Consider the following 22793-nt stretch of genomic DNA (forward strand, 5'->3'; position numbering starts at 1 on the left):
ACATTACTGTATATAAAATCATATTCATAAACCCGGATTCATTTATTGTGCAGTTCTGTCAAATCATAAACTTCTGTCAGAGTTGCTAATTAACAATACTGTTTCTTCAATTGAATTCTGTCTAAAACACTACAAACATACACAGGTATTTACTTCTATTCAAGCCTAACTAAACAGAACATAACTAAACTTTTAAAAGTTTTACCTACCCCAACCCCCAGGGTTGGGGTCAATACTGGTTATTCAATTCCAATTCTATTTCCAAATCCTTTCTAAAATCAATTCCAATTCCATTGATCAAAATTGCAATTGCAAAAGTGGCAACAAATTACTTGCATTGAAGTCACTGTTAGTCAATTAAATTCAAATGAAAGCAGTTGAACAAATCACATATTATTTCTCTAAAATATCAATTCCATCAAAGGAATTGGGAATTCATTGTAAAGAGGGATTGGACCCCAGCCCTGCAAACTACTCTCCTCCTGTCCAGTATCTCACCACAAACGTCACTGCCCTTCTCAACAGGTCACTCTGACAGCACAGAGTTAATACAACTCATAAAAGCCACTTGCATAGACTTTGTACCTTATCCTTTTCTGTAAATATCACACAGCAAATCGCTGTGCCAAAAAGGTTATTAATATGATAATTACTAAGGAACTATGGCTCTTGTATCAGAGCTGTAAATCTACACTACAGAAGAAAAATAACCATTACAACAATTTACTAAGAGCTTTGAAGAAGCAATTTGCTTGCAAAGTAAAACATAATTTTTAAAACGGTTTAGCTGAAGAGTTTCCGAGCTTTCTTTTGGGCTCGTTCTACTAGGTATGTTTATCCATAAAAAAAAAAAAAAAAGTGTACTGGAAACTGAAGATGATGTGTAAGTAATGTTTTAAGTCCCAAGCTTTTAATCCACTGTTTATTTTGAATGTTACAGGTAGACAGTAAGGACAAACACATACTGTGGAAAGACCCAGAAATATAGAATTTAATAGCTTCTACAGTACATGCAACTAAGAAAGAAGTTCATCTCAATGTATTTTATTTTACTCCACTTGAAAAACGCACAATTTTCAAATCAAGCAATAGTTGATTGAATTGAGCCCCAAGTTGTTTGGCATAATTCATATATTGTGTCCTTAACTTTAGGAGCATGCAGCATTTTTTTCCATCACTTTACAAACTAGCGCATTATATTATAAAATCTACTTTCATAAAAATAATTTTATACTATGCAGTACAGTCAATCCTAATTTCAGTAGACCTAAACTAAGTAGAGCATACCATATGCCTGTTTTACTATTACAAGAGCAGATTTTTATTACTGCACTAGTTGGGTTGTAGACATAAAAGTTGGCAGAGCTGAACAGGGATCAATTGTTGTTCCAATCTGTGCGTATAAAAGACTGGAATCCTTGCCTGTTTAATAAACAGTTTAGAGCTAAAAAAACAAGGATTCTAAAGAAAGCAACAAAAAGACCAAACGGAGGTACCGGAAGGACAGAGTCGAGGGGAAAAATGTAAGATAAAATAAAATCAAGCAAAAGGTGCAACAGCAAACTGATAAGCCACACATTCTTATTTAATTTAAAATACAGTTAGTGAGGAAGCGATAAGATTTGTGCAACAGAAATGTGTTCTCGATAAGGACCCGTGTGCCTGTTTTTGTGCATGCCTGTGCACAGCTGAGATTGCCCTAATAAGCCTCGGAATGAAAGGCTTCTGATAGAACAAGAGCCTGGCTCGGCCAACATCGTTCTGCTCGCTGGCACACATTACACCGACAGAAAAGGAGAATTCCTTGAGACACCTCAAGTTTCATTAAGCACAGCACAAAAAAAAATAAAAAAAGACCTTGAATTAACATTTTGGGCCAGATTTCGATAAGCTTTTGCCCATGTGTTTAATTATGCTTAAAAAAAAAAACGTTGATAAAACTGGAAAACTCCTTTGTACACTCAAATGTATATATATTAGTGCTAGGACAAACATTCAAACAAACACTGCTTGAAATGTATTCAGTGTCAAAAATGACCACCTTTTTTCAATTTGTATCAAAAAGATATTATGCAGAAGAAACTAATACAGAAATGACATCTAAAATAAGTAACTCCCTCTCCTTTGTTATAAAAGTAATTTGGTGGGGCACCGGGTTTTTCTGTGTGTTTTTTTTTTTTTTTTTTTTTTTTTTTATATATGGCACAAATCATTAAATTAGTTTTCCTGGTCAATTCACAATTAAAGAATAATTTAACATTCATTTCAATTTTGAAAGAATAACCAAAAACCAAAAAATCGGCATTATCAATATTTGAATACTCACAAAATGTATATCTATGATCTACCATTTACTAATACTTTATGATATTAGGATATGCTTTATAAGCTCTTAGCTAGAGAAACATGTAATATCTTGAAACAGTAAACAGAATGGGGTTTTGTGACTTATTACAGTACTTGGAGCTAGGCACTGTGGTAATGTCAAACTGTGTTCAGTAACTCAAATACAGATTTAAAGTGTAACAAGGGGAGGATAAAGCTAGGATACAGACAAGCAGGAGCACTATGCTCAAAAGTAAAATAAGGACGTTTTTAACCTAGAAGCATTCTAGATTGTAGGTATGCTATTGTGTGCAAGACAACTATTGCAAACTATTGTGCTTGACTTCATCTATTGACTTGACTTGACTTAATCTTTAAATATTTGGATGCACTGTGCCTCTTACTACAATAACAAGAGCTCACACACACACACACATCTGTTAAATCGCCCCTCTTAAGGAGCTTTTTGGGGTTTTTTTTGGTTTAGAGACCCATTTGTTGCACGGTTGTACTTGTCAGTCGCTCCACACAGGTACACAATAGCTTCTGCAGAGTTTATGCAGTATTTATACCCTGGCTATTTCTGTCAGCCAATGATAATGCATCACTCAGCCATATCAATCATGCCACCTGCAATAATGTCTCGATCCTGTTTGAACTTCAGTAACCAGGCATACAACTAGTTGAGTGCCAACAGAAGACAGACTTGTATATTATTAAGCTGTAAAAAAAAAAAAAAAAAAAAATGCAGGTCCTTTATTGGTCTCTCAGAAGTTGTTTTCTATCACTGCTACCCTACTCCAAGTTTTCCAGCCATGTACAGATTAGTATCTGTAAGATGGTACATTTATAATGAATTATGCATGGCAGTATTTAATTCTTCAGTACAAATGTGCTGTTTTGGAGGAATTGCACTTGATACCAGTAGAAACGCAGCATAGCTTTGGTCTTCACAGAGAGACACTAGAATGACTGTGGAAATAACAAATGAATACAAAATCTGGAACAATTCTATGCTGCAAAATCTGTGGTGTAACTGCTCTTGCATGGAGAAACACTGCCATCATGTGGCCAATTTGAGCATTACAATTGTTTCCCTTTAAATCCCCTATAGAAAGAACAACGCACACAACCTACTTATTTTCTTTTTGAACAGGTTATTAATGTCCTCCTTACTCCACAAGTCAGAGGATTGACTAATTATTAATATCCCAAGAAAATGTCATAAACATACTAATTTTCACCACTGTAGCTTTGTGAAATGAATCCCAGCAGACAGAAAGCATATATTTAGCAATTACACAAACCCATCAACAGTGCATTACAACACAACATATACAGCCAAGTGGACCAAGGGTATGTCGCATTTACATTTTCACACCCCTTTCTATGCAACAAGTCAGGGTATTAGAATGTGGGGATCAGAGGAATCTGTCCGAATGTCTGTCTGTCTGTCCAAAATACATATTTACTGTACATACTGTGGAAGTAGGGTGTGGTCCATAATACAGTCCTGATAGTATTTATAGGCAATGGTATTCGTTTAGAGGGTTACCATCTTCTGCAGGACTACTCCGAATAAAACACACACACTCTCACCAGAGGTAAGTATTTATTACCATCCCTCCAGAAGAATTAAACAGGGATACAGTATATACACTTACACATGCAGGGAGAGAAGGAGCAAAAGCTTCAGGTCTTACTCCTTCCTTTAATCTCACTGATCCATGAACAGGTCTGTCTCTGAACCTACAGCTCCTGACCCGAAGAGTGATCAGGCTGCAAACTCAAGCTCCTGCAGTGAATAGCGATGCCTGGTCCTTCGCTTGTGAACGGTATGATTAGCACAGGTCCAACCAGTTACACTACCACGAGCCAAGGACATCACACAGCAAACGTGCTGTGCTGCAAACGTCTGCATGGCCCCTCCTAGTTCTCTAGTCTCTAGCCATGCCTGTGTGCTCACTTATCACGCCACTGTAAACCCATTTTTGGATACCCTGATTGTGTTTTTAAACCTGGAAATAATGTTAGTATTGCGTCCTCTTCTAGAGCTTCAATAAATACATGTAATCATCACCAGCCTCACGTCAAAAGTGATCATATTGACGGGGGAAGTTTGATTTTGATAGTTAAATGAGAAATAGAAAATGACATGCATTTAAGTCTCTTCATTTTGATGTTCTACGCTAGAAGCTACAAAAGTTGAGAATACTGTTTATCAGGCTGTAAATGTGCGAGTTTGATGACAAACGTGTTTAAAAAAAAAGTTGTAGGTTTAGTCCCCGGGCCAACTCAAGAGCAAGATCCTTCCTCGACATCCTCTCACTTTACTTCTCGTCTGTCATGTCTTCACCCCATTAGCACTTCTGCTGTTATCTTTCTTAGCAAAACAATACAGCTTCAATTGAAAAGAATACAGAGACTGAAGAGGCTATGCTAAATCTCCTTATTACCTAGAATTTTGATGAGATTAACATCAGATGGACATAAATGGGGTAAGCACAAGAGATGCCGCTCACTTAGAATACTATTTCATATTTAGATTAGAGACATGTTTATGGAATAAAACATATACAATACTGCTAACATACTAATATTAATATTGCTGCACAAGGTAAGAAACGAAGGACTGTAAAAAGTCCAGCATTCCTAGAAATCTTCTGAGAGTTGTTATTTATAGATGTAAACACTAGAGGTCACCGTTTTACATTGAGAACACATTTCCGTCTCTGCTGGCTGCTCAGCATTCATAACCGAGCATAACCGATTGGACAGAATGAGTAAGATTGTCAATCTTCGTTTAATAGTTTAAACTTGTATGGCTAGCTTTACAGACCCCGATTAGCACTAACCCTGGACTATCTAATGTTAATTTAGACAAGTTCAAGATTAGTGCTAATCGGGGGTCTGTCAAACCAAATGATAATGCCTTTGTCTGAACTGTTGTTTTCTGTTAAACTAAAGTTCACTTGATTTACTAATTAGACACATTTTACTTTAATATTTAATATACCAGAGTGCCAGGATATGAATAACAAAGTGTAGATTAATACCCAGGATTACATATTTTTTAATGATTAAGCTTCAAAGTACCATTGCAAGTGTACTTTTTTTTTTTTTTTTTTTTTGATCCAAGATTGTCCTTTCTTTTCAAAGTTGATTTGGTTGGCATGTCAAATTCTGTATTCAGTCTGTTTGGATTTCTTTTTTTGTTCAATCTGTTCAGAATAAAAAAAAAAAAACCAAAAAAGTTTCAAAACTAAAGATATGAAAAACAATATAGTATCAGTACATTTAGCCAAAATGCTACAGACTTAGTTCCCACTTTTGGCTTTGGTGTACCGAGTAGAGCAGGGGGTTCCCAAAGTGTGGCCCGTGGGCCAAATGCTTGTTTTAGGATAGTATTGGGAAGTGTTAAGCCTGATATTTGCAAAGTTTGTAAGCATTCCTTTTCCATTTAAGCACATGAAGCCACAGTAAGCGTTTTAGGATGTCCCCTTAAACACACACATAAATGGCTGGTTTCACAGACCCTGATTAGTACTAGTCCGGGACTACCCAATGTTAATTTAGGTAAACCAAGAGTAGTGCTAATCTGGGTCTGTGAAACCAGCCAATAAAGTATAAATACAAACATAAAATCAAATCTAAAAAAATTAATTTCAGAAACCAAAAAATGAAAAGGCAGCTGTATGTCTTGGGTCTATATATAAAGGTATGTTATATTTATTGCACATATTGGTGTTTAAATTATAGGTGAATTTTAAGTGGCCCTCCTTGACCAAAACTTTGGGAACCTCTGGGAGTATAGTTTTAAAACAAGGGTGTTTTTGAATTCCATGCAACTATACAAACCAACAGCAGGGGACGCTACAGCGCCACAAATGCAGCATTGTTACACTTCATAGTCACAAAGCTTTAATTCATGGGTTATTTAAAGAGGATTTGTCAGTTTCTGTTTTCATGAATAAAAGTCAGTGATTTAAGGTGTTGAGTACTAGAATGTAGTTGTGATTATGAAATAAGAGCTAAATAGCTTAAAGTATGGTCATTTATTAGTAGCTTTTATGACAGTTATGATACTGGATAGTGTAATACTTTATTCAATAAAAAGGTGCAGTTTCATGGATATCAATTTTATTTTTTTTTATTTATTTATTTTTTTTTTTTAAGAGGAGAACTTATGAGTAAAAGATTTATGAATATGCCTTACACAGACAGTGAATTCCTTTGTATTAAACAGTATGTTCTAATAACACTAAAGGTGGTATTTTTGAAGCTAAAACAGTGGATTAGCCCTCCAGGACCAGCATCCCTACCCCTGTCATCTAAGCCAAACTTCCTTCACAGTCAGCCCCTAGTGGCTACAGTGGATATGACAACTTGATGTTGAAGCCAAAGCAGCAGTCAGTACGGAGAAGGAGGAATCGCTTTGTCCAGCAGAGGCCGCTGTGGACTAAAAAACAGCTCTGAGACATTCATTACATGCACTCAATGTGAACTTTTTCACAGCACAGCTTTAGCATCCAGTGTACCCGACTATTTGGGGGGGGGGGGGGGGGGGGAGGAGTTCCTTGAATGCAGTCCAACCTCATCTGTTGAAGCAATAGACTCTTGGCAAAAGCCATCAAAATATATATTGACATAACCAACTCAATTTTTTCAGTCCTGCTGCAATTGGTTTTGAAACAAAGTACAGACCTTGTTACATCCTGTGGTCTGCACCTGCGGAAATTTGGTTGGGCATTGTGTGTTTTAACCACAGGCAGAATTACAGTATCCTAGAACTTTTCTGAACTGAATGACCTAACTTTAACTATTAGGTCATTTTGAGATCATTGCAGAATATAAAACAGCTGAAGCAACAGGCTAATGGTGCTATTAATGTTTACGTGGAAACTGAGAATCTAAATACTGATGGGACCTGCATGTCTGAAATGAACAAATGTTTATCTAAATGTTCATCAACTGGATTAAGTTTGTAACAACTCCAACAAAAGGATGACTGCATGTCAAGAAAAAAGCAAGGTATGTTTAACACAAAAGTAAACCATAGTATGGCACTGCAATGTAAGACGTAGGGAAAAGCTTGGGACACAGGACTTTACACAGATTGCAATTTGCAATAACGAATGCCTGATTTGTTATATAGACTCCTACTGGATAGCAGTTTCACCCATTCCAGGTTTTAATACAAGCTTGATTATCTACAGTGTATAGGTATCAAGCTCAGGTGCGTCTTAAAGTCATAGTAAAACCAGGAATGGATCAAACTGTTATGCAATGAAAGACCTATTTTTATCCCTGAACAAGTTAGTATTTCAAACCGCTGCACTATTCCAACAAGATCCAATATAGTTCTGGTACCGGAGCTGGGTTTGATCTAGTATAGCAGGGGTGTGTATGCAATCTCAAGTTTACCGACTTCATATCCCAGTTCTCAGAATAAACCCTTGAAATAAGACGGCTATAGTTGACATCACTTAAAGAACAGAAAATAAACTGAAAAGACTGCCACCAAGCAGGAACATGAAAGCACTCTTGAGGAAAACTGCTGCCTATTTCAAGAAGGAAATTCCATAAGCCGTACATCACATTTTATAATGTAACAGCTGACTTGTTCAATGTGGGCTCTTGTTACATGCAGTCGGGCTCTGAACAGCCGGTCTCCTGGGTGATGATGTCATCAGAACCCCTGGATTGTGTTCCAGTCTTGAAACATTCCACTCAGGGTTGAGACCCAGGAACACAGAACCGCACAATAAAACCCATTTCATGGTTTACCTCCACTTATTTTAGTTGGAGTCTTCTTTCAGTATAAGGTGTTCTCTATTTCCAAAACCTTAGCAACTCTTGGGTTACTACAGTATGCCACATGTAGAGTTTCCCATTGGCTCACATTTAGAAGATTGCTCAGTTTAAACTCTCTTGCGGTCACAGATGCTCATTTTGCACCCAATCTCTCATCACCTGTGAAGCACCTAAACCCAGTAATAATGTTTTATTATAGGCCATCCAGGCCTCACATACAGACCCTTTATAACCAATATGTGTTATTGCCTTCCCATGTAAATTGAAATGTACATTACAAAGCTCACAGCCAATCTAAGCCAATGAAGTTCTGACTAGAGCAGCCATTAGATGCCTTCTAAAAACTAACAAGACTTTCTTTAAACCGTGACAAAAAATTTCAAACAGCCTAAATGATCGAGACCAAAACATAGCCTAAAAACACATTTTAAACATGTCTTCCTACACAAAGCATTTGTTTGGCTAGCTGTAGCCTCAGGACACCCGACTGCCTCAATTATCTAGCAGGTAATGACTGCTGGACATTCATTTAAGTAAATGAAAGATTTTCAAGATTTACTTGTTTGAAGAACACGTCTGAAGAACAGCAAACATACCAGCCACATGTAAATAAGGGCTCTTACAGTACATCCAAATTCTTACACACTATTTTGTGACTTTCTTCTTTTCATAAAATAACTGGTAATTTTCAGCTACATAGACCTCTGCCCCAACAGGCAAGGGCTCTTTCTGCGAGAATGTCATGCAATTTTTAACAGAAGGAATTTTCACATTTTCACATTTAACAGGTACCCCTCCCCTTTATATTACCATGGCAACAAAGTTAACACCATCTCCCAGGCTTCAGGAGAAACAATGGGGCCTACACTGACCACAGGAGATGAGGAATGTGACATTTCAGAGTGTGAGGTATGTTAGAGCTCACAAGATAACTGTTTATCCAACTTGGACAGACAATGGGAAAAAACAAAAGCCAGGGCTCTCAGGACAAGAACATTCTTCAGCTGGAAATATTTTGAAGTTCCTTTGAGCCTTCAAGACACAGCACAACCAATCCATACTTCTAAAAAGTTAACCATTCTGCACCTCTCTGCCTGTACAAATGAAATCTTCAAGCAGGATAACTATTTCTACAATGCAAGACTCTTAAACCAATCAATAGTAGGGTTACAGTACACATATGAAGAGGAAAAATATTGTAGTTTTTTTTTTTTTTTAACAGTATACAGTCATTAACATTACAAATTAAAGTGTATGATGTATTTATTAATTGGAATGTGTCAAACAGATGTTTGCTAATTCAATATGGATTCAAGAAGTCATGTGTAATTACTTAATATTGCTGCTACATACATGTTTATGACACATACTACAGTAAAATTAGTTTATCATGAACAGACATATAATTATATATATATATATATATATATATATAATTAATATGATATGATTAATATGACCAGTTGACCTTGAGTTACAAAGTGTGTTTATTTCACGCCTAAGGCTACAGTCCTATTAATTTATATACCGCCAACACTACATCAAAACAAATCCTAGGTTCAGCAGTTTCCAACACTAACACAAGTGTCTCAGAGAAAATGTATCGCTAGGACATAGCGAGGCGAGCCTACAGGGAAAAATACAGGCTGACCTCCTGTTCTATCCTCAATAACATTTCAGATTTTTTTTTCTAAAGCAAATAAATAATCTTCGGAGGGGCTTTTAAGAATCTGGCAGTCCTCCACACCCCAATCTGGGGGTCCCAGACAGCGGAGAACCTGAATGGGCCTCTCTCTGTCTCCCTCTCCCTCTTTACTGCCTGAAGCTGGTCCTGTTGAACAAAGAGGGCTCTGTCACTCCTGGGAAACCTGTCGGACGAGGTCCGGACTCTGGAGGGCTGTTTAGACAGGACGTGCATTTATGGCCTGCTATGGTTTAAACACAGGTAGAGACTAGCAAAGCTCCTTTCATTCATTTAAAAAGCACCTGACTTTAAATCGGAAGCACAGCCCCTGAACAGGTCCCTCTACTGCTTCTGTTATCCTTTCACTTTCCTGCACTTGTGAATCCCTCCTCCAGACACCCCATCCAGCTCTGTAGATAATATCCATCTTCTAGATATTCCAGAGCAAGTTCCTAGAAATTGCCAGTGGAGGCTGTAGGCTTGGATGTTCAGTCATTTATCTAGGCCTGGACCTTAAGATATGAGGAATCAGGGTATGGTCTTGTGGCGACAGCGAAGGACCTAGCGTGGAGATTCTGGGTTTCAGTCCCAGCTCTATCACCGACTTAAGGGCCCTTAACGGTACAGGGTGTATAAATTAATACAGAAAAATAAAACCAGGAGGATTTATAGGTGGTAGGATTTAGATCCATTGCTGTTTCAGTCATTAAATATACATTGGGCTTCTGTTTTTCGGTACTTATTTTTTAGCTATTTGAGTTATGTAAATAGTTTTTTTCAAGGCTTTTGTTTTTGATATACTGTATGAAATTAGTGTTTTCGCTTACTTTCCAAAATGCTTGAGCGTTTTTTTTTTCTGTCAAAATATGTATAGTAGTAACTCGACAGTACTTGCACACTTAAGTTGTACCTTTACTGTCTTCCATAATGAAATCCCCCGATGGTCACAGGCACATTCTTCTGGGGTTTTTGTGTGTAGGCATTTTTTTAAACATTGCAACAATTCGGTTTTAAATCCTCTGTATCTTAACTGTAATACAGCTTTAAATCCTGCTAACAAGCCTCTATTCTTGAATGTAATCTCGTATAAAATCTCGCAAGCGGAGTCTCCAATAGAAATGTAGGAATGTGCTGTCACTCAGTAGCTGGGGCGAGTTTAAAGTATTCAGAACGAATCAATGATAGATACAAGTCAGGAAGGCGGGACATTGCCCAGCAGCACTAAGAAATGTATTTATTATTATTTTTGTAGTAGGTTTTATTTTTTAATGGGAAAAGTGTAAAGTCAATGTGAATTGATTAACCATTTCCACAGTTTTTCCGGTGTTTATTGGCTATCCACCGATTTCATTTTTTTTTGTATCGGGGGTGTTTTATCGGTTAAAAAGAAAAATCAGAAGCCCTAAATATACACACACATCAATCCAGACAAGTGACACATATTGTTTATAGAAAATTGACATTACTTTCCACTAAGGCAATGCTCACAACCATCAAGACCATGTGTTTTATTTATTTTTTTCTCTACAATTGCGGCTGTAATATACATTTCAATTGTAGGGTCTGGTTGGAACCAAACCTTGTCATTTTAAAGGCTGTTGCAGGCAATCCAGTCAACCTTTCTTTTATTTTGCCTTGAGTTTGGTTTAAGCTGGACCCCAGTGTAAAGGGTGTGACATGGAGAACTAAATGGTGCATTGGTCAACATGGGTACCTCTGGGGTTGGAGTTGCCATGCCTTCAATCTTCTGCCAGTGTAACATGCCACCTGGTATGTGTGCGAGATTGATGGCTCTTATACCCAATAACACACGTGTACAGTACCCACCGCAGCCAGCCTTGAGAAGTCAGCATTGTCAGGAATAATTTCCACTCATCTAGCTAGCCCGAGAGCCTGTATCACTGGACACATTCCTGACAGGTTCCTGACATTTTCCGCTACAATGACAGCACTCAGCTCCCAGGTGGGACGAAAACTGACTGCATTTTGACAGCTCACAGGGTGACTGGAAAGAAAGTATCCTGCAGGCTGGAAGCCAAGAGCTGGCCCACAGGGCTATCCAAAAGAAAGACAAATTTCATGTAAAGCAAGCCAGCATAGCTAATTGATACCACAACACTGATGGACTTCCAATACCTACTCATGGTCTCTGTAACATTCTGTAATAATTGCAATGGTTTAGGGTTTTCACTCATTCATGTTTTTATTGTTTTCTTTTGTAATTAAGCACTACTATCATCTTATGTATTGTATATGTCACGACAGTGAGAAACCAACAGTATGGTGCCAGATTCATCCTAGTCTCTTACTTGTCGTTAGTAAAAGATATCTGGAGACAGATACCCCTATTAAAATGACTCATTAAAGAGTGCATAGTATACAGTATACGATAAGCAGAGACAGGTACATGTAATTCTTTTCAGTTACAGATATTGCACTTCTTGAAATGTGTTCCCTCTTTGTGCTTCATCCTTGACCTGTGAAACCTCTGCTTCATAGGGGGATAGGGACAGACTAATTATCTTTCCCAATAATGACTCACACATACTTTAGTTGGTGATCTAAACTGGCAACCCAGCAGCCTACTACTGCCTCCCTCACCCCCCCCCCCCCCCCCCCCCTCCAAGCCATCCCAGATTTGGTTCTTTTATCGTCATATACCTGCAGGAAATCAGCAATCTGCTCCTTGTTTTTCTTAATTTCATGAACGATATAACATTTAAAAAAGTATATATATATATATAAATAAAATAAATAAATACAACTATTTCTCCGCCTACGTGACCGGCAAGCAGCCAAGATAAATGTTAAGCGTCCGAGTGAGTGGCAGAAGAATTGAGAAATGTTTATCTATATTTTCAAATTACAGTTACTAAACCTCAAACAACCTCCCAGGGGGCCCGTCACAGTGCCTAGAGATAGCAGCAGTTTAAACCTGTAATGAATTTGTAAAACAGTTAGCATGGAACCAAACCAGTACTATGCCTCTGTATATATTTGCTAAATTCATGTACATTTGGGAGTGAGGTATATACAAAAACTGAAAAAAACTCCACTACAGTAGACTTTTGCCATTCCCAACCAAGCAATTTTAATTAAATGTTTTCCGATAGCCGCTATAGTTATATTCAATATCATAATTCTGAGGCGAGTGTGTGAACCATCGTGTCTATACATAAAATACATTTTTTTAGTATGGTACAGAGATTATGGTCGGTACCCCAAACTGTAATTTGATTAAGATCCGGTCCCAAAAAGGTTAGAGAGAAGACGGCAATACACATGGTTCTAGGTGACACCTCAACTGAGATGGCATTACTGTATAGTGAATTGTATTCTACTGTGAGAGTAATATGCCTTTTTTTTCAAGTTTTAGTTTAGCTTTAATACCAAGACGTGGAATTGTGGCAAACAATCTACATTGGTTTAAAAGCCCCCCCGCCTCCCCCACACACCTCGAAACAAAGGTGCTATTTTCCTCCCGAAGGGTCAGCAGTTTTTCTATCAGATGCCCGCTTGTTCTCGTTCGGCCGCCGCTGCCGAATCTCCAACCACCCTCCCCCGGCTCCACGGGCTCCAGCCTCCCAGGAGACAAGCCGGACATTGTTCCCCTTCAGCTAATAAATGACAACTCTCCTGTTCTGACACACTTTAGAGTCGCTCTTTAGAAATAAAACAAAGTAAATAAATAAAAAGGGGGTCTTTTTAAAAAGTTGCTTAGATTCTGCTACTCTGTTGTACTTTATTAGATCTGAAGTAAAGCGGTTTCACACTGGCAAAAGACAACATTTGTGGCTTTTTTTTTTTTTTTTTGCTAAGAAAATAGATTAAAGAGCAATCATTATTTAAAAAAAAAAAAATCTATCCTTGTACTGTACATGTTAAAAGTAACTTTGCCAACTGAATGAGCTGAAGACCCCTCCCCTTTACTTAAATCCATTTAGTCTTTTAAAATCAATGCATCGTCTAAATGTTTATGCCATTTTATAACAGGCTAAACACCTTTTACAGAAAGACTTCTGGTAGCCTTTGTCTTTCACATCATGTTTGAATCATTGCTTTGCAGAATGCCTTGAATCAACAGACTGTGACAATGACTAGCTTGGTTGTCCAGCTTGAGTTAGTATTGGCTCCAAAAAACCATGTGGCTTAACCAATTTAGAACATGATGCTGCAGAGCAGAAGATACCCATGGACAAGCATCTATTACTGCTTTGTGTGAAAGTTGACCTACCGGTCCCAATTACTGACCAAGTGTTTAGTGGATCAAGTGACCTGCTAAAGAAACACCTGGGTATGCCGTGCCACTCTGGGAAAACAAACAGAAACTTTGCAGTGCTTGAAGTCTGATTGGTCTCACAGACTGCGAGTTTGAACTGCACCTGACCCTCTATCCACAACAAGTTCAAATGATCCGATCTCAGATTGCAGGAGTTCAGCTATACCTAATCAGAATTCCTGAAGTGACTGGAATTTGGGAGGTCCATGTATGAATATTGGAAGACCTGATTCAGTATCACCAAATCCACAATCACAGCTAATGAATGCAGGGCGACAGGCACAGCGGGACTCCAACAGGAGAGACCGTGAGAAGAGAGAGAAGATTAAAACCTGTAGCTGGACTGTGACAACGTCCATGCTTGACTCAAGCATTATCTAAACCGACTTGGAAGAGACATTGGATTCATTGTACATTTGTGCTGCTACAGCAGTAGACAAATAGCTACATTTTACACACTGACATTAGGAAGTTACAGGATTGCTCGGGGGTGGGGGGTTAAATTGAGGTACCATCAATTTAAGGGTTGGTCTTTAATGTTATCACCAATTAATTTGCTTGCTTATCAATAGTCAGATTTAATGATGCTGCCTAGTATCCACTACTCCCTTACTACACCGTTAAGCTGCATCCTGTTAGCCATATCTTAATCAATGGATACCTCCCACATTGAGCAGATGCTGTGGCAAGAGAGGGAGAGAGTGATTTACAGCCCCATACCCTCTCCTTGTTTAAAACACTGTTTTGTCAGGGCCTGTTCACTGACACAAAGTCCGTCTTTGTCTCCCAGTGGGGGTACGAAATAAAGGAATGTGTGTGTCTCAGGGGCTCTGACCGAGTTTATTTGACACTTCAGTTCCCTTTGTAAACCAAGTGTCTGACCCTCAATGCTACCCCCGAGAGTCACTTGGCGTTAGACAGAGGGTCCCTCTTCAGAGGAGAAAGGAAGACTTGTTCAGAGAAGATTTTAATGAAGGGGGAGGGGGAGGTAAAAAGAGGGAGCCAGTGTGCTCCACTACACTGAGGCATAGAAGGGGCTCTGTCCTGAGACTCGACAATAGATGGAATTCTTTAAGGCTAAGAAACTGCAAGAAAAAAAAAGAAATAGAGATACATTATGTCTTAAGAATGTACAGAAAGGCTATTGAAGGTGCTTGATAGATACCTTCACTCTAAACATTTTACAACCCTCCGTAAGAAAGTCACAGCTTTGTGGCAAAAATGAAACCAGTCAAGATTATTTATTATTAATAATAAGAAGGTCGCTGCTTTTGCAGGCCAAAAATTACTTGTTTAATCAGTCAATTGAAAGAGCTGGAACTCACTGCCCCCTGTACAACCTGTTGATGTCAAGTAGTAAGCACTCACTGCAGGTTCTTTACTTGCTAAACACACAAATAATACACAACAGAAAGGAAACAGCCTCTGGTCCAGCTTAGACTCAGCACCTTTTAAATACAAAACATGACCTAGAATCAGCACATTTTGAATTTAGACAAATTGCGTATCAGAGGTCCTGGGTGAAACGTGCGTTCTTCGAAATTACTGGTACCCCAGACAGCATCCTTCAGCAGCAGCTTTTTGCGCTCTGGCAGGTTGGGTTTTATAGAGCATAGCAAAGCTTCAATAGCTGGGGCGAGGCTCTCATTGTTGCAGAAGAGAGAGGATTAAACCCCTGGTCTTGGGTTGCGTCCATGAAATTGTTTTTGTTATAGTCCTCTTTCACTGTGCGTTTGTTTTTTTTTTGGTTTTTTTTTATAAAGCGGTGAGAGTTGTGAATGTGGGGCACAAACCTGCACTGAAACCTGCCCCCAGGGCCCCAGCTCTTAAACTGGGAAATAATGCCTGGCTCTAGTCTCTCAGCCAAGCTATCTGGATTGTTAAATAATTTGGATTCTCTTCTTGGGGTCGTTCAGGGGTTCTGTAGATGTAAACTCTTCAGCTTCAAGGTGGTATATGGTGTAAATGTCATGCTGCCATTATTTCTCAGACACATCCCTCAGATGGCCGTCTGCTTTCTCTGGTTAACCACTTTTGTGTTGAAAATATTTGGGTTCGCTTCGGAAAAAGAACGATCAACGTACAAGGTGTTTTCCTGTCCTCTAAGCTGTCGGTGCACATTTCACAGTTCCTAACAGGATTAACCATCCACAGCAGGCAATTCAGGGATGTTAAAACTTCGGGTGCACATCTAGGCCGATTCAGCAATGATCAGGGGATTTAACAGAACACAAGCACACCAGATCCGATTTATAATAAAAGGCAGGCATACCCAAAGCAGTGGGCATTGATACTATTACGAACCATTTATTTTCTTTACTAGCGTAAATATAAAAATCGCCGATCTGTGAGATTTACATTGTATAGAATCCCCACAGTGGTTGAGATACAAAATAAATGGTTATTGCCAGACTAGCATCTGCAACCAAACCTGCTTCCTCATGTTGTTCCATTAACTGTGCTCTTGGCTGCCTAGGCTGTCAGATTTATGACAGACAGGGTAAGCAGGAGTGCTGTTTTAAAAGCGCTGTGTGGTGGAGGAGCTGTGTTTTCGTTCACAGCCAGCTCCGTTACACACTCTTAGATGCCGTCTGTCTAAGTTTTCAGCCCCCGCAAGACCACTACAGAGGAGTTCAGCAGGCTCAAAGCATCATTGTGTTGGAGAACGCGGGCTCTGCAGGGGTCACAGGGTTTCCAGATTAATGCTGGTCTGTTCAGCCCAGGTCACTGCTCCTATACATCCCCACACACAAGCGTCACCTGTCATAACCACATGAAACTACTCGAAAGAGAGCCGGCCAGTTGCAGCTCTTTCACTTGGAGAGATGTCCTTCATAGAAACGTATTCACAGACACAGACACCCATAGGTAAGAGATTAAATATATAACCCATCTAAATATAGTGCTATTATGTTTTCTTTGGCCTACCCACTCCCTCTCTCGCACGCACACATATACTGGCAGACCAAAGACGGATTTCTATGAGAAAAACGGCTGTGTTCCATGTTTGAAAAGCATTTCAATATAGTTTTAGAAGCTTTATAATCATATAAGTAGGTAGACAACATACGTTTATGATGGATTTCAGTAGTAAAATAAGCCATGTTTGCTTTAGCTGTAATGAATAAAAAAAGAGCACAAAATTGCTGTCAGGTGCATAGCACACATTTTATCAGTGTGTAAAGTGCCGCAGGTGCAATACGAGGTCCTAACACCGGATGCATGTGTTACAGGATGTCATACCAATATGTGCACATTTCCTCAATGTATTTTCAATAGGAACTGTGGCCTCTCACTACATATAGGATTCCTGAGGTCTGAGAACATTTTCATTGTACAGAAACCTTCAGTCCACCCCTCAGAGCAAATCCTCTTAAGTAGCAACTAAAGAACTCTAATCGAGTAAATAAATAGACTTCTAACAGGGAGGCTGGGGCACAGGGAATGGATTTAAAAGCTCCACATAAAGGAGGGCTTTCATTAAAAAAAAAAGGTTTGGTGCTTTTCTTAGCATGGGCCTATTAACATCAATTGCTGAGGAGACAACAAAGATGCAGTTACCTCTTTCTCTAGAAGTCAGATAGAGCAATGTTGTTAGCTTTTCATGGGTGCAGCAATCCCGCCAGCTGTCTATTTTTACTATAGTCCTCCCTGCTCCCCTCAAAACGGAAGCAATCAAGAATAAACAGGACATATTATTTCCCTGTCTTATGGTGCTATTCAATAATACTTACATAAACAAGAGGACAGTGTCCTGCTTCAGAAAAAATGCTTTAAAACTATACTTTATAAGACTTTGGGATTCATTTTAACAGGTTTTGTACAAGCTTAAGTAAACACACTGTGCAAGTCACATGCTCAGGTGTGTCTAATCTATAACTGTAAAGACTGCAAGGGAGTCAGCTGCTATGCAATTGGAGTCAATTACAGTCCCCAAATCTCATGCTTGTAAATAAACAATACACCGTGCATGCACCGGCCCAGAGATATTAACAAAATTCACAGACCACCACGATTAGTACCAAACCTGGACGACATTACCTATAGTAACATTAGGTAGTCCAAGATTAATTTCTATGCAGAATTCAAAACTATGCTAACATTGTGGAACAACGTTAATGTCGATTTTGTCGTGTTACACAAATTGTGCATTTTACGTTGTAAGCAGAATCTTTGCATCTTGGACGTGCTAAAATCATGGCCGTCACTAGCTATGAGGACACCAAGGTCGTCTCCTCGGTTTTTTTTTTGCATCGTCAATGCTGATGCTCATGTAACAATTTTGGTAAAGTACAAACGACTCCTTCATTTTCGCCGTGTAACAAAGATTTGGAGGCTGAACAGTAAGTACCTAGCAGTCGTATAAATACTGCCAGCTATAGCTTGAAACCTTTAAGTTTGACCTCAGTAAAATATCAGCTCTGGTTACGATGCTGGCTAAAATATATTATTGATGAAGCTACAGTGACCGAGTAAATCTTATGCTGCGTTTACACTGCCACCTCGGACCTAAGCCGACTCAGGTCCAACTGATCGGAGATTCTTATCACTTTTCACCTAGCGTTTACACTGCGGTTGTGCCCTAAGCCGGCTTAGGTCCGAATGCCCACGCATACCATCTAAATTACAATGCATGCTCGGTGACATCATAATGACCACTGAAGGGATGACAAGTTTTCCCCTCCCCAAACCACAAAGGCGGAAGAGGCAAAGTGGTATTACAAACAAACAATACAGTGTTATGTTCATATTGCAGGGACTCATCTTAAATATATACTTATCTTGCAGTCTATGAGAAAAATGGTTATTCGTTTAGACAGTTTGACACAACATAGCGGTTCCTGACCCATTTGTTATGTGAAGGATTTCACCTTGAGTAAATAAACTTGCTCTTGATTACTGTAATAAAGACCCTTTTGTTTTCAAAAGCACTCTATTCTGTTTCTTCACCAATATTATCTCATCATTATCGATTATTTATCTCTCATATATAATTTTACATAAATAACAATAAAAACAAACAGAAAACCGTGTGTAACGCGTGTTTGAAACTAAACCAATAACTAAGTGGTTTACAATAAAATAACTGGAAAAAAACACAATCCAGGATAGTTTTTGTATAAATTTATTTGACAGCATTTTTTTAAAATAATTCTCACCGATATAAGTTACTCAAATATTACACTTGTTTCTTTGGCGTCTGCACCTGTTAAAGCAAAAAAAAGTTTACATAGCCCAATGTACGGAAATTTGGGGTATGTACACTTTTGACTACAACTTAATAATAAAACAGACTTTACAAATATTCCCCATATAAACAGTTAATAAATTCAAATATTCAGGACGCTTGTGTCTGAAGTCGTTCTTCTCTTTTTGTGACGCTGCAACGGCACTACAGCTTCTTCCTGTTTAGATTCCGTGGGGGAGGAGCCGAGCGGCACTCACGTCGTGCGTGAGTTTACACTGCCTTTCAGATGGACCTAAGCTGACGCTGAGCCACGTCTATAGTTGGCCGTTTTTAGGACAGCTAGAACTTAGGACAGAGTTTACACTGCAGAAAAAAGACCTGAGATGACCCAAAGACATCCTAAAAACGGCCAGTGTAAACGCACCATTATACCATCGGTGCTTTATTTTTATACAGCGAGTGCAACATCCAATACCAAGCTCTCTATCCTGTAGTCAAAAACTCCCCTGTTCGGTCTGTAGGCGCTGTTTCACAACTAAACTAAACTCAAAACTAACGGATCTCTCGAAACCATGCACTCAGTAACAAGTGCAAAACTTACTGTGTAGAAATAACATTAAAAAAAAAAAAAAAAAAAATCACATTTAAACACCTGCTATTTTGATAAACTTAACCCCCATGTTCCCAATTTTAAACAACCTGGTGAAGTTTGAGAAGTTTTTTTTTTGTTGTTTTTTTTAAATGATATGAAGAGTTCATCTTGCACATACATGACGAATGTTAATCAAAGAGTGTGCTTTTTAGTATACATGTATTTTTCGTGAAAATGCATGCACTACAGAAAGCAGGAGACTGCTGAATCAGGCAACTTGTAATGATTTTTTTTCTCACATCTCAACACAAATTGACCAAAAGTAAGTAAAGGCAATTCTTAAATAAATAAATAAATAAATAAATAAATAAATAAATAAAACAACTAAATAAATGCTTACCTGTTAATAGGTGAATCCGTTTGATTGTCCATTTAAATCCACATGGTGATTAAGGTATTATTCCATTTCATGTATATTTTATATACCGTAGATTACATGATCGTGACTATCCACAGATGTGAAGTATATTGTGAAATTTAACACACGTGGATATTCTCGAACCCCAGGTATACACCTGCATCAGCGACAACTTCCTGAAAATAATCCCAAGTAAATTGAACAACATAATGTAGTCAGATATCAAGAAAATTCATTCCCACAGTCTGACTGTAATCCGTAGAAACTGAGGTTACCCATGACTCCAGTGAATACTGGTCATCTTCAGTGCCTCCCGCACCGTATCATATGTTATAGTAATTAGAACGCGTGAACCACTTATAGGGTCCACGGATTCGTTAAGTTATATCCATGAAAACGTTACAAATGCAGGTATCTTGCCGACACATTGTGTAAACCAGCGCATGGCTGAGATTTAAAACCTTTACACACTGTTGTGATCGTTTAAAAAAAAAAGAAAGAAAAAAAACATCGCATCCATTGCAATGTTTAAATCGATTGTTGATTTGAAATAAAACAAAAATGTAATGACTAGACAATTCCAGTAAGGGGTTACAGTAGTAGCCTAACAATGTTACCACACAGGTACTACGGAACATCCAGTGCTGAAATCCATAATGTTAAGATCCCAAATGAAAAATGTCCAAACTTTTCGGATCCCGGCTTTATACAGCAGATCATCCCATTGTCCAATTTATCCGTGTGTATACAGCAGAGTCCGTCATCCGGTCGATATTTTACAGCGGTTTCATGCATCTGTTCGTGTACAGCGCTCCAGCAACCTCCCTCAACATCTATCATAACTGCGCTCTGCTACAGACTGTGCCATTCTCAGTTTAAATACGCACTACAATCACCAGGCTCACCTGACATGTGGGAGCAGAGGGTGACGGGATTTGTAGTTTTATAACCCAAACAGTTAAACGTTTAAGCATTATTATTTCCCTTTCCCTTGTAATAACAATAATTAAAATGCATGTGATATTTAAATTAAATTAAATTAAATTAAATTAATGTACAGGATGCTAAGATTTAAAGCAACGAAATCGTGCATTATATGTTAGTATCTCAAAAGCATTTAAGTTATGCTTAATATTATTAATGCATGTATTTTTATCGCTTGCATTAAAAAAAAAAAAAAAAAAAAACTACATATGCTCAAGTGAACCACAAAATTATTTTTGTTTTGTCAAATGAATGTAAATTCCCTTTAGAAGCCAGCAATAACGTGTTGGCAGACGTTCGAGGTATTGGATGATGGAAAACTACTTCCTTTCTTTAATTGCTTTGGGACCAGATGCATTTCAAACAAAACCACACGACTAAAACCCTAATATCGCTTTACATACTGTCAATTCTAACATCTCGCCTTCTCAGAATCATCACACTGTTGTATTATATGTCGCTGTTACTTAGTATTGAGACTAAAGTTCGAACGAATACATATTTGAATATGAAAGAACACCAGGTTATTCACAAACAGCAAATAACAATATGCAGTGTATAACAATACCATATGTTGGTTTCTGTGAATGTGTCTGCTGCTGAGTAAACTCCAGTATGAAGAACACAGAAATAACCTCCTGTCACGCTATGGTTTATGGTTTAGACTGTCTATAATAGTGTTAATACTATTTGCTGCTTGTAAGCGTGAGTATCCGTCCTGTGAATCACCTCACTATGAAAGCGCCGCTTTTTTCTCGTACCTCGCCATCAAGTCTTACTTGGCCCCCCAGGCTCTATTTATTTCGGGAATCTTTGAAGTTACTAGCACGCAAAAAATAATACTTTAAGAAAACGAGGACGGGAGTTTTGGACTAACAGGATCGGATTCCATGGGCCAACTTAATTTATCTCGGTGTAATTGTACCTGTTTTTTTGTTGTTGTTGTTTTTGTTTGTTTGTTTGTTTGTTTTTTTGTCAGAAAGGAAAATCTAACTTTTAATGTTATAAAACTAGTTACACACTGCTTCCATATGACACCGTGTGTCCCATTTATGACATAAAGTACTATGTTTGTTGTAACATATGTTTACGAAAAAAACCCTCACACAAAAGCTTGGAAATTAACAATAAAATATAATCTTATGCATTTTACTTTCATTTAATATGCAGCATTGAGGTTTGTCTCTGTATACGTAATCATGCAGAATGGGCAAAATCATTACAAGTGTGTCTGGTTAAGCCTTAAAAGAATCCACTCCGGGATTTACCGCGCGCATCTGTCTGGATGCCGTCCAAAGCAAGGCAGAGGTACCTGGTTTGCACGCGATTCTGTCAATTGCAGGTACTTGATCACTTTCTTGTGTGCAGAGCTGAAAAGTTTTGGAAAGTTTTTTACACACAGCGTTGCGTGACTAGAGCTCGGGCAGAAAACACAAAGACATTGTTTTCAGCGATCAAACCCCCTTCCTTAACAAAACAGCATTCCTGTCTCGCATTCCTCAGCCGTTG

The 22793-nt window shown here is 38.4% G+C and overlaps 1 long non-coding RNA gene across 2 annotated transcripts in view; it reads right to left on the reverse strand.

Annotated features, from left to right (window-relative positions):
• The window catches only part of LOC117424574 (uncharacterized), a 100029-nt gene extending 77997 nt beyond the window's left edge, over window positions 1–22032 (reverse strand). The window contains exon 1 of one of the 2 annotated variants that reach the window (XR_004547911.3): window positions 20283–22027. This is a non-coding gene — a long non-coding RNA (uncharacterized LOC117424574). Of the gene's footprint in view, window positions 1–20282 lie in introns of both variants that reach the window. The other variant, XR_009307752.1, reaches the window with a different exon arrangement.
• Window positions 22033–22793: the final 761 nt, after the last annotated feature.

The sequence above is a fragment of the Acipenser ruthenus genome, chromosome 19, assembly GCF_902713425.1.
Source record: "Acipenser ruthenus chromosome 19, fAciRut3.2 maternal haplotype, whole genome shotgun sequence".
Taxonomy (NCBI): domain Eukaryota; kingdom Metazoa; phylum Chordata; class Actinopteri; order Acipenseriformes; family Acipenseridae; genus Acipenser; species Acipenser ruthenus.